The 13859-nt window shown below is 40.2% G+C and overlaps 1 protein-coding gene across 8 annotated transcripts in view; it reads left to right on the top strand.

Moving 5' to 3' along the window:
* The window catches only part of INPP4B (inositol polyphosphate-4-phosphatase type II B), a 781666-nt gene that overhangs the window by 291549 nt on the left and 476258 nt on the right, over positions 1 to 13859 (top strand). The window contains exon 1 of one of the 8 annotated variants that reach the window (XM_079154819.1): positions 7650 to 8503. The exons of the other annotated variants lie outside the window; for them this stretch is intronic. The gene's annotated coding sequence lies outside the window, so the exon portion shown is untranslated. Of the gene's footprint in view, positions 1 to 7649; positions 8504 to 13859 lie in introns of those variants that run through there. 8 annotated transcript variants of the gene reach the window in all.

Here is a 13859-nt window from a genome sequence, read left to right as displayed (position 1 = left end):
AAGAGTTTTAAATATACCCCATCCTACAATCCTAACTCTGTATCCTCAGTTGTCACCCACAGCCAAGAACTTTCCTGCATCACTGAATGGGAAAAATTGGGTGTGTGCATACTTTCTGCTAATAGGCAGAAACATAGGAATATTTAAAATGTTTTTTTCGATTGCTCTCAAGGCCCTTCTCCTATTAAACTTGACCCTGGAGTCTATATACATCAACTGTAAAAATGCCCATTTACAGTTCTTTATTGTCTAATAAGTACATAAGTCAGACTGCATTGTGATCAGGTCCTTGCTCCTTAACAATCGCTCAGGTTGGCCCCTCCTGTCTAGCCCCACAGCTGCTGTCTTTCCAGATAGGCCTGCTGCCTCTCACCTGGCCTGCTGACACAGCTTTCTAAATTTGACATCCAGGCCTTAGCTTTGTTAGCCTCCTGTTTGTCCTTCACAGCATGCCAGCTTCCTGTAGGGGGTCCTGTAGGCCTTACTTGGATGGCCTGGGGAACTTCTGCAGACTCAGCTTGAGACCCTCTCTCCCAGCCCATCTCCTCTGGGCTGACAGGCTTGGTAGACCTCCTGCCGCCTGCTATTTAAATTTTTCATGGCTTTGACTCTGAACTTCCCCCCATTGGGTATGCTGGATTATTTTCAATGAATGTGGAGCTGCCTGGGGGACAATCTTTCAGATCCTGATCCCCCGACATCCCTGAGGCTTTCAGGACCACATCATGGACAAAATTGATATCAGGAGGGTGTGTAGCGATTCCTAGGCAAAGGGCTTGGGGCACAGCTTTCCAGGCAGAGGAAGGAGCACATGCCGAGCCTCAGTGGCAGGGAGAACAAGGCCTACTTCGTTTGTCATTTTTCAAACTCTTTAACTGTGATCTTTGGTTACCAACATGGTTTCCCTTAGGATGCTGTGTTCATGTAATTGAAAGACAAGGTCTGACAAGTAGCACTCTGATGTGTTTTTCTTCACATTAAAATACAATTCTGACTTTGACTAACTAAGTGGTCCCCCCTCACCTCAGTACTGGGGATTGAACCCAGGGCTTCACACAGACTAGGTGGGACTACCACCGAGCTACATCCACAGCCCTCTTCATTTTATTTTGAGATTTGAGACAGTCTTACTAAATTGACATGGCTGGTCTCCAACTTGTGATCCTCCTGCCTTATAATCCCACCTCACTAAAATGCTTAAACACTTCTTAGAGAAGATGAAGGTCAGATATGAGGGATATTTTGATGAAACCGAGAAAGGAAAATTGAATCCCAGAGTGTCTTGTCTTCTAGTTAAACTTGCTTATCCTCAGTCTGAAAACCAGTAGAGGGTTTAAATGAGGAGTACTTGAAGGGAGAGGAGTGAGTAGGCTTCACTAATTTTCAGTGAAAATTAGTAATTTTATATGGATTTGTGGAGTGAAGAGTGGGTAAGAGACCAGTTAGAGACTTTTTTTTAAAAAAAACTATTCCACATGAGAAGTGATAGTGGTTGGACTAGCCAGTTGGTGGAGGAAATGGAAAAGTAGACAATTGGAAGTATTTATTGGACAGAATTTGTAGGCCTTAGTAGATCTGGCATAGAAGGGAATCAGGAGGAGTCAAACATGATGCTGGGATTCTAATCCAGTGGAATTAGATGGATGATTTACCTGTTCACTGAAAAGAGAACACTTAGTCGTTCAGGAGAAGGATCCATCTTGGTACAGTCTTCTTAGCAGCAGATTCCTACGTAGCGTTAGGGCCAGCGTTTATTTGGGAGTTGATCCCAGGAATCATAAACTAAGGGACAAACAAGTGAAATGGAGAAGGGAAGGTGGGAAACATGTTGCATTATCATGCTATTGGCTGCTGTGGAATACAGGAGTGTACGCCTGTTGGGGAACTCTAGGAACCTGCATGGTATATGTGCTTCGGTTTTTATACCTGAAGGGAATAAGAGCTGGGTATTTACTCTCTAGCTTGCCTCCTGTCAGCCATTAGTTCACCGGCTGGCAACAGATTTCCAGACCTTCAAATTAGCTTATGGAATAAACACTGTTCTTCAATGGCCAGGGAAAACATTCAGATGCTAGCGGTTGGAAATTGGAGGCATTAACTGAAATAATAGTCAAGGGGACATGGATAGGGTGTAGTGACCTCTGTAACAGGTGATTGGGGAGGAGGAAGAGGGAGCAGCAATCTTGGACTTAGTTTTAGCTCTGTTTCATTTGACCTAAGTTTTCAGATTTATAAATCGAGATGCCCAGTTGAATGTAAGTCAAGATTTGAAAAGGGAACAGGGAGGAGGAGTCTTCTGTGTAGAGGGGATCGTAACGCAGGGGTTGCTGTTGTCTACTGAAAGAACCACAGAGGGAGAGAACAGAAAATCTTCTGTCTCAGTCTTCAGAAATCTCAGCATTGAGAATGGTCCTGGAAGGCAAACTGAAAAGAATATTCTAGAAAAATAGAACAGAAACCAGGAGACTTTAGGCCCTGAAAACCAGGGAAGATAATAAGATAATATTTAGAGAGAAGTCTACAGCCATGAGGGTTCTTCAGCAACCCCAGCTCCCTTTAACGAACATTCTAGTTGATGAACATTCACACTAAAATTTAAAAAGTGCTGCTCTTCAGAATTCTTACCTCTTTGCATACACTTGGTTTTCTGCTACAAGCATTCAGTATTGAAATTCCTTGCCTAAATTCTGGAAGAGTGATTTCAGAATACTTTATACTACTTCCCTTTGACTCTGTGGGCCATTGAAATTCCATGACCTTTCTAGCTGAGTCTCAAACAGGCTCCACAGGGGGGCAGTCACAGCTTCTGGATCAGAACCAGGGAGGGGGTTCACACAAGGAGGAACTGTCCATCACATTAGAGTTCACATGCACCGGAGCAAGACCTAAAATCAAACCCTCATATCACCTAGGATATCCCTTTCCCCCAAAGTAGATAAAATTGGCCTAAATCACTGTTCCATGCCTTTAGGGACGTCCTCTCTCCTCTCGCCATACAACTTTTCGAAGTCTTCAGGGCGTGTGTCATCTCAGCTTCTGCTTCACTGAGTTGATTTAGTTCATGGATCACTTTGCTAATCCTTCCACTCCATGAGAGCTCTTCCCTCACTTTCCAGAAAAATAAAGGGCCGCACTCAAAGTAGACCTGTGTGTGTTAGACGAATTATAATAAGTTTGAGGAGATGGAAGGGGTTTACATCACAGAAATGATAGTAGCGTATTGGTCAGTAATGCCTTAAAATTCCCCGTTGGACGGGTTTCAACTTGGGTTCTAGGTTCCTGCCTTTCTCCCTATCATTGATACAGGTGATGACCAGTTCCATTTCCCCAGATGTGAAGATTGAACACCTGAGAAATGCAGAGGCAAGCGTCAAAAGCAAGTTTTATTTAAAGGATAGAGCAGAGATACACTTCTCCAGGAAGAAGAAGGGATCCAGAGCTGGTGTCCAAAGAAGTGGGGGTGTCCTGCCCTTTTATAAATTTTAAAATTCCTTTGTTCTCATGCTCTCCTCCTCCTCCCATCCTGCCTGTGTGACAGGTGACACAAAAGGTGGGCCAAAGGTGGAGTGATCCTGGGCAGGAAGAGAGCAACCCAGGAGGCATTAACTAACAACTGATTCTATTCCTTATAGGGAAGAACAATTCCCAGGAGGTCAGTTACCTTGGCAACAGTTTGGAGGAGAGGGGGGAAGGGCTCTGGAGGTATTAGCATCTGATTTTCTTTCCTTTCAAATCAACCCCCATCTCCTCAGGGGACCCAATTATTTATCATCTACACTGACTGCCTTTTGTCCCCCTGGCTTCACAATCTTATTCACTTCTGTGCAATCTCAGAAAATAAATCTCAGCAGCCCAGTTCACAATAGCTAGATTGTGGAACCAACCTAGATGCCCTTCAACAGATGAATGGATAAAGAAACTGTGGTATATATACACAATGGAAGATTATTCAGCCATAAAGAATAGTAATATCATGGCATTTGCAAATAAATGGATGGAATTGGAGAATATCATGTTAAGTGAAACAAGCCAATCCCAAAAAACCAAAGGCCAAATGTTTTCCCTGATAAGTGGAGAATGATATATAATGAGGGGAGAGGGGGGAGTGGTGACTGAGAGAAAAATGGAGGAACTTTAGATTATGTAGAAGGAAATGAGAGGGAGGGGGTATGAAAAATGGTGGAATGAGACAGACATCATCTATGTACATGTATGATTACATGAATGGTGTGAATCTCCATCATGTACAACCATAGAAACGAAATGATGTACCCCATTTGTGTACAATGAATCAAAATGCAGTCTGTAAAAAATCAAAAAATAAATAATTTTTTTAAAAAAATAAATCTTAATGGAAAATGTCTCCACTTGTTCTTTCCATTTTTAACACATTATAATTGAGGGTTTAGGCTCCCCTTGTCTGCCCAGACTCTGATAAAGCTTTGAAAAGGCTACTTGCCATGCCATGTAGCCAGAAATGGAGTGAGCCCCCTCAGGAACATGTGAACTAAATAGGAAACAGTGGCCTCATCCAAGGAAATTGGATGGTGTTGCCAAGGAAGGGATGTGTGCTTGCTGGGCAGCCATGGAGCAACAAATGTCCCCTTCATAAAACAACACATGTCACCTGCTCTGGGCAGAATCCCCACCTCTTTCCTTGTGTTTCCATGACTCATTGCCATTCCTTGGTTAGAACACTTGCTGGGTTTTGCTATTGCGTCTTCGTTTGTTTTAATCATCTAATATGTGCCCAGCACACTGCTCAGTGCCTTATACACATTCAGTCTTGTGCACTCACACCCCCAATGGCAAGGTCAGCATGAGTCATTTCACCCTGAAGAGACCTAAGTTTTACTCATAGTGACACAGCCAGATAAGTACCCAGGTGATTGATTTCTATCTGTGTCTCCCCAACTAGTCTGTGGTTTTTTATGAAAGCCAGCACCACGCTATCTTCTTACGTGGCTTTGAAGTGCTTGGTCCTTTGGTCACCGTAGGTCCTCAGTAATTGTTTGGATCAAACAAATACTTCAAAGCATAATGGGTGAGAGATACAGTTTGTTTCTTGGCATTAAAATAAAAAAAAAAAAAAGATGCCTTTTTTTTCTGTGTCACGATGGAAGCAACAGATCAAGAGGTAGAGGAGCAAATAGTTGAAAAGAATTTCTATTCTCGGTAAGTTCCCTTACCTCAGAGAACCTGAACTGCCCTACCTCAAAGAGATTAAAATAAAGAATAAGGTACAGCTGCCCTCTCAGGCCACTCCTCTACCAAGATGACTAACATCCTGGTTTGCTCATTTTGAGTTCACAGCCCTTAATTATGTACCACACAGCATGAATCATCCTGTCTGTTCCTACAGAGAATACCAATTTGTCTTCCAAATTGTGCAGTCTTCTGGCACTATAGGAAGGAGTGAGAAGAAAGCACAACAGAATCTCCTCTGCCCACCACACAGGGAGCCTTTTCCTCTGAGATGATAATAATCTGACCTCGGACCACCATTTGGAGCCTTGGTCTAAGATGGAGAAGTGGACAGTTTGAGGGCACTTAGTGGATAGAATTTGTAGGACTTCATCAAAATGGATCTGGAGCAGAAGAGCTTGGAAGAGGTTTTAATCAGGGGCAATTGACCTTGCCACTGTGTGCTACTGCACAGGTCATTTATCCCGTGAGAGTTCTGGTCTTTCATTTAAAACAAAGGGGGTGGGCAATTCCTGCTGAGAGCGAAAAGTCACCCTCCTGCTAGAAGAGACTCAAATGCCCCTGGTTTTTCTAATGCCATTTCCTCCTTTTCCTAACACACTGGGCTATGGTTGCCTTATCTGCTTACTGACATGGAAACCAAATCACAAAGGAATAGTCACCTACCTGGAATTTAATTGTCCTGAAGCCTTAGATGGCTCTGGGACCAAGCCAGGAGAAGCTGTTTATGAGGAAGAAGCAAATAAGACTTGTGAACTGCCTCAGCCTCCAGCCTCATCTTCTTGAGACCCCCCAGGTGGATCAGGCAGATCTCCATAATACCATCTAACTGTCCAAGAAGTGGGCTCTTTTCTAAGCTAGGTTCAAATTTTGAAGTTTGAGGGAGTGGTTTAAAAAAAAAAAAAAAAGCAATACTCTCCCTCCCCCACTCTAGTTCTTTCCATTGTGTTTGTTTTCTTTACGTAATCACCCTGGAATGGACTTGAAAGAAGGTGCAGTCATTGTATCTTAGTCATTGGAATTTACCCACCCGGCTTCTCTTGACTTGGTCTTTTCAGTACCTTCTGCTCAGCACCCTGGGCCTGTACCCCTTCCTCACCTGGCTTTACACATAACTTCAACTCCAGCATTTGGTTAGGGCCCTTGACTGAGATCCAGTTGAGATTACTCTGTAGGCTTTAGATCACTCACTTAAATTTCATCTGGGGACTCTCCGGAGTCTGCCTTCCCACCATCTTGAGCTTCCTGTGCCCTCATCCTCAGAGTGCACAGTGGTGGGAGGAGGAGGGACTCCTGCCAGGAGCAGTGGGGAGGTGGCAGAGAACACACCCAGGGAGGAGAGAGGAGAGCCACCCAGAGCCGGCCAAAGAACTCATGGAAAGTGTGGGGGTGTCGTAGGGTGTAGGTTAATCCATAGGACTCTGGTTTAAAAGTTGGAAGGCTGAGGGTGGGTCATTGTTTGTGTCCTCTTAATTAAACCATGGTGCTCCTCTCTTGACACTAGTGTCCTCATCTGTAATTGAGAAGGCTGGACGTGTGCTCAAGTCCTGTTTAATTCTGACATTCTGTAATTCTAAGGGCAGTGGAGAGTATACATTTCTGAGGGCCTCAAAGACATAATTTTATTACAGCATAGTACGATAATTAATATTCACAATGGTGACTTTGGGTCATCAAGGAAAATTACATTATGCCCAATGTGCTTTTAAGGAAGGCCTCATAAAGTTTAATACATTTTAGAATGATTTTCTGTCAGACTGTTAAATGAACACACACACACACACACACACACACACACACACACACCATCATTTTATTTGTTACTGAGAAAGGTAACCTTTCTGTTATTCTGAAAACATGTCATCTTGAATGATTTACATTTCAAGGATTCTGCAGAGGGAAGCTTTTTGTGCATCTGTAAAGCATTTGATCAAAGTGATTGCTACATACTAAGGTGTTTGTCGATCCAGAAAAATGTTCCATGTTAAACACTTTAGATAACTTTTTATGTAGGCAATTAAGTTTGCTTTATCATATTATGCATTGTACATTTTAATATTTTGTCTTCAAGTCACATTTACTCCTAAGAGAGGACCAATCGAATTAACCTCCCTTTCTGTTAATTTATATATTGATCTTATCATTATTTACTCCAGGAAATAGAGTTTTTCCTTGATGACTCTTTTTATTTCTGTTTGGATATTTATATCCTTTGAAATACTTTGGCTCTTGTTCCATCAGTGAAAGAGAGGCTTAAAACACTTAGGTCAGTACTGATAGTTTCCCCAAGCACACCTTCAAGCCAGGACCCTCCCATGCTGGAAACATTGCTTGGTGGTGGCTGGTACTCCTCTATGATTTAATCATCCCAGAAAAGAAGTTTGAGATGTTACTTACCTTTCAAAGATGTTGTTTGGGCTTCTCTCCAAGCTTACCATTGACCAGAGATGTAGCCTGTTTCCCTGCTGAAGTGTGTGCTATAGCAATCCTTAGCATGAAGTGCTCTCTAAGAAGAAGAGAGAAGCCTTTCTGTCAGTCTTTAAAGTTTGAGCCCTGAAATAAATTTTGGTGACTATAAAAGAATGAAATTGGGCTGTTGCTTCCTGAATATTAAAGGAGCCAGGATTTCTTATTATGGATTCTCATAGTATTTTAGTCTCAAGGAGAAATCAGATATGATGTAGCAGGTTCCAAACTAGACTCCAAATTTGTTCTCCCCAGTAGGGAAATATGATAATAGAAAATGAGGAATCATTTTTTTTTTTCCCAATATAAATGCTTCGGGAAGACCATTTACCTTTTAGGAAATGCAAAAGCAGTATTTTTTTTTTTTTTTCTGCCAGCCCTTGCATAAGCCTCACTCAACACAGTCACATCAGCCAAGTCCCTTAACCTTCATGGTCTTTAGTTTTTTCCTGAGATATAAAATGGAGACTAAACGTGATGACCTCTGATGACCCATTTGGCTCTTTTCACTCTCTGATTTGCTAGTGATCCACAAGATGAAGGGCACTTTCTTTTGCCAAATATTGCTAATTGGGTTGCAGAAAATTAGTGCAGAGTTTTGAAGTCAGTTACAAGTATTTAATATTTAACTCTTGCCTAGGCAATCCTGTAAGTTTTAGGGGTTCAGATGCTGAAGCATCCTTTGATACATCAGAGAGATCCTGGATTCTGCCGAGGACTGGGAAGATCCACTATTTAGTCATGCTTTATTATTGTAAAGGTTCTGGCTAGAATTCTCAGAGACCTCTGAGATGCCAGAGATACTGCCTGCACACAAAATATGGATTTGTAGGTAAGTTTTCTGAATTCGCAGATGTAGCTTTTTGAGAGAGTGTTTACTGTCCTGGTTGCTTTGGGAAAGTATACAAAAAAAATCACTGTAATCAGGAGGGGAGGAAAAAAGAACATATGTGTTGCTATATAATTGGAAATATATAAAGAGGCAAAAGAATGATTTTGAAGAATCTTGAATGAAACAAATGTGCAAAATATTGTTAACTAAAATGAATATAAGCAAAATGATTGTAATATCTAATTTTGAAAAAAGCATACAATATTAATAGTGTTCACAAGTTTGTGGTTAAATAATAAGTGATTTCTATATTCATATTTGTCTATAGATTCTTAATATTATTTAAGAAGCATGTATTACTTTTATAAACTGGAAAATTAATTGACATGGAAATTGGGCCCCTCTTGCACTGCTTCTTTTATGTCCTCAGGGTTATATTTTGTCGAAGTTCCATTACTCTTGAATGCTGTTAACCTTTTTATTTAGACCAACAAAGGACTGCTCTTTGAAATATTGTTATAGGATCCCAAATTCCTAATTAACAAGATTAAACAGCTTTTTAGTGCTTCTCTTTTCACTATCCAGTTTGACTATTTGAACATTTTGGTGAGGTCATGATATTTTGATTCTCCTGACTCAGACATGGCAGATCAGGGTAGAAAAACTGGGATTGTGACTTTTGACCTTCACTTGCTGTTGAAGACTTCTAGGTTTCTCAGTTCGGGACATGCACCTTGGTCAGAAGTACTCCGTCAATGTATTCTATCTCTCTCACAACAATTTCTTGATAATATAAACTGATTCTTTTTTTTTTTTTTATAAACTGATTCTGAAAGATGAATGCCTTAGTCATTTTACCTGAAATATATATCTCAATGATTTGGACTGCAAATCATTTTGTGTCTCTATATTGTATCTGATATCTTATGTTCTTTGCACAGATGAGATAAAGTAGTATGTGAAAATTGAACATAATCACAGTAAAGGAGCCTTCCTAAGAACTGGGGAGTGGACAAATAATTGCCAACATAGGAGCTTGCCTTTGGGTCAGTGCATGGGCTTTATGCTAGTCTGATAGTCTGTTTTTTGCCTCTATTTCTCTTTGGTTTTAAGAGATACTGGTTAAGAGTTTTATCTCTGGACCCATCTGTCACTTAGTACTAAGTAACCTTGATTATCAGTTACCTTCTCTATTCCTCAGTTACCTTCTCTTTTTAGTGGGGATCATAGCATCACCAAAGGCATGGGATGAGGAGACTAGTATACAACTTCTTTCTATAAAGTATCCAGGACAGTGTTTTGCACAGAATAAGTACAGAGCACACATGAGCTCTTATTAAGTATAATACTGCTGCAGAGAATCATGTTGAATCTTCACCTCAATGTGTCCTGAATTAATAAAGATGTTGTTTCCTTGATACATTCTTATTCTAATACTATGTATCCATTTTTTAAGATATAAATACAGATAAACTTACATAAATCTCTTCCCTACATGCCTATAATTAGGTTCTTTCAGATTCAAAGTATAGATTTGTATAAACAGTATAAGTGAAAAAGTACAGTGCCTGGAATGTAACCATAAAATCCATATGATTTTTGTTTGTGTATTCATGTAAAATAGACTGAGTAGAAACTTTTTCTCCATTGCTCAATGAACAGATTCATTCAACAGATTCATTACTCTTGGGTAATAGAAGTCCTAAGTCTACACAAAATACAGTCTGAAATCAGAAAATAGGTTGTCCAGTCCAATGTATTAGTCAACACTCAGTCTTTATTCAGGCCTCTCATTTGGCCTGGGCAGTTTCTGTTGGCCACCTGTCTGCAGGGAATCAAGTATGGTCAGCCCCCATCTTCACCCTGGTCACCTCCTCCCTCCTTCCCTCTCTGGAGCTGTTGTTCCCAACCCTGGCAGAATCAAAACAGGATGGTAGGGAAGAAATATGAGAGCATGCTGTTCTTTCTTGAGTGAGTACTTCATAGTTTGTTGTATCCTTTCTTGTCCTACAAGGGATTCTTAAAAAGTTTCTTGTGGATGCTTCTGTGGGTTCTTTGGAAGCTGTCCTCTGACAGTGACCCCCATGACATGGGGAAAGCATTCCATCCAACTCTCTGCAGCAACCTGCTCAGCCTGTGGTGGAGGCCTCCACGTGACCTCTGGGTTCATTCTCTTCTGTCCTTTTCCCTGGAGAACACAAAGGCATCTCAGCTCACTTGCTCTCCTATGGATTCCCCCTTCTGAGCCACAGGACATACTCACAAGTGTGTTCTGATGATTGTACCATAACAGTAATGCCTCTGCTCATGCTGCCAACACAGTTAGGCCGTCTCTCACTCTCTGGACTTGCAGGAGGAGGTCAAATCTCATTCCACTGTGTTCCTACTTTGGTTATGGGGCCCCACTTTTTTCCAAACCAAACTTCTACACAGATTTCTCCCCTTCTCCTACTGTAATAGAGATACAGCAGGCTCTTGGTATTGGTTATGAAGCTTCCTCCTTGGTGGATCCTCCCACACTCTTTGATATCTATTATCTTAGTATCCTTGGTATCTCAATTGAGATGCTGGATTTAAAATTCATTTCATAAACTTTGAAAATGTTCCAGAAATGTTCCAGTGATTGCATATAGCGTATAGTCTATGGAGATTCCAAGTTAAAAATAACTTAAACTGCATAAAATCTTATGCAATTTAAACTTTGGGTAATAGTTGAAAACTTAAGGAGGAAAATATTTCATGCAATGAAAGAGAGCAAACATTACTGAGAATCATTAGGAGGACTTTTCCTTAAATGCTGACTTTATGATTGAATTCTAAGATTAAAAACAAAAGAACACTTATTTTACAATGAAGTAAAATGACCTTTTAGCTACACAGTTCAAAGTTTCACTAATGGATTTAGCTCCATCAGAAAGAGAAGTTCCATTTCATTTTCTGCCTATCATCCACACATATAATAGATTATAATGCTAATAGGGAATTAATTGTGTGACAGTGGAAATAAGTTTGCATAAAATTCACTTGCTCAAAAAGAGAAGCAATCATATTTACCAAATTTTCGGTTAGCTGAGACATCACGCCTAGTAGCAGCAGAGTTAAACCATGGTTAGAACAAAGTGCACTATTAAGCGTAATTGGAAATAGCATTTCATTAGTGACTGCAATTGAGAATTTGAAAATGTGACAATAGTAATGTATTCTCTTGGGGTTACCACATTTAAATGTAAGAACATTCTTCAATTGGTTTAGTAAACAAGGTGCACTTTAAATTTTGCACAAATGCTCATACTTTGAGAAATGGGCTTCTCATTCTCATTAATGTAATATTTACCCCTCAGAATTGTGATTTCCAGAGGACTTTTTCACCCATATGGTGAGAAGAATACTATGTTGAGCTGGTACATATGCATTTTTCCTTTCTCTGAACATCTGCTGTCTTTTTTTACTTTACTGTAAAACCAATTGATGCTCATTTTGAGCAAGGAAGATTTACAGTGTCTGCACTATATAAAAAAAAAAAACCTAATTTATTCAGTGAATTTTCATTGATATATGTAGTATCTTATTTAATGTTACTGAGTCATGTGTATTAGAAGGCAACAATCTAGTTATTATTGATTTGGCAAAATGGCTTTATTGATTTTCAGTATTCCCAAATTCAGAAGGAAATGAGCTTCATATGAATTTGGTTATTGAAGAAAACAAGTTTCAAAGAACTATAGCTCTGGAAGCCAAAATTATTTTGTAGCCCAAGAAGGGAACAGTACTTCATAGCATTTTATTCTTTAATATTTGACTCTGTTGTCCTGAATGGAATTTCATATACTATCATAAGCAATTGCTTTGTGTTTCCTAATTAAGCAAGAGAAATAAAGATTGGCAGAAATTTAAATTTTGCATCAGACTTGAATCCAAGTTTTTCTTAGTTTCCATACATGAAAAATTAGATACTTTGTTCACTTTCTGGTAAAGATTGTCATTATCCTACAATAGGGAAGAAAGTTTTTGAATATTCTATTCAGTCAGGGTCTAATCAGAAGACAAAAATCATACATTTATTTGAACAGAAAAAACTTAATACAAGAATTATCAACTGTAAGAGAAAAATGGAGTAAGAAATACAAAGAACTCTAATAAGAGAATAGTAGATATAAGAAACAACCAGAACCTCTAGGAATGAGGTAGAACATCCAAGGAGGGTTTCTTCCCTTCCTAAAATCTAGGCCTGAGATACAGATGATGTGGAGAGACAGTGATCATAGATGGCAGTTGTTCTGGGACTTCCTGAAAAGCTGGCTGTAAAGGTGTTCCTGAAGCTTGCAGGAGATAAATCCATCTTCTAGAGTTCTGGGGGAAATTGTTTACGGGAAGGTGTACAGAGATTCTGTTACAAAACCACCTGAGAAAGCGTGCTGGGGAGGCTACTGGGTGTCGGTGGTTCTGGTCATTACGATCTTCTGGAGCTGGACACTGGAGAAGTAGCCAGGAATTCAGTTCCTGGATATTTGAGGAACTTGAGCTTTAGTAGCTGGGCATCGGGGAAGGCCTGCACACTGGAGAAGCTAGAGGCTGGGGACACTACTTGTGCTTCAGGAATTGGGTGCCAGGGGAAGCCATGAATGTTGTAGGAGTTGAGTGAGAAGCCAGCATTCATGCTGCGGAAGCTAGGTAATCAAGCACACAGGAACCACCACCATCACCACCACCACCATCACCACCACCACCACCACCACCAACAACAACAACTACTACTACAAAACCTCTTTTTTCTGGCGATGCTTCTACAGTGCCTTCTACTGATGAAGCTTAATATTTTTGTTCCCAAAGAGAGAAAAAAATATATTTGAAGGGCTCAGCTATACTTTTACAAAGCATGCATTAAAGGGTAGATTTGGGAGCTGTGAGTTGATAAATAAACAACTTCTTCAAATATTTAAGGAGAAAATAAAGCACACCTGTGGTCTTGTGTCCCTGAATTAGACTAGCTCTGCAGGTCACTAGAGGTATATGCCTGAGAGCCAACCTACTATTCTAGCCCCAGTCTTTTCTAGGCTCCTTCCTACAAATCTCTATTCAATTCAAAGTTGGGGGACTTAGCTGGAGGTGTTAGCCACCCAGAACCCCTGTAGATGTTTGAGACTACCTAACATCTTTCTTTTCTTCCTACCACCAACTACTTGAGTATAAATCTGACAGATATATGAAGTGTCCTCTCTGCCTCAGTTTCCTTACTTATAAAAGCAATACCAATGTGACCCACCTCCTTTTTATTCTCTTTTTATTTCTTTGTTATTGTTCTGAAGATTTCATGAGCTAACTAGTTAAAGCTAAGTATTTTTCAATATATTTTGTA

This window comes from Sciurus vulgaris, assembly GCF_902686455.1.
Source record: "Sciurus vulgaris genome assembly, chromosome: 9".
NCBI lineage: Eukaryota > Metazoa > Chordata > Mammalia > Rodentia > Sciuridae > Sciurus > Sciurus vulgaris.
Note: the sequence above shows the minus strand (reverse complement) of the source record. Positions and strands in the feature narration are given on the sequence as shown.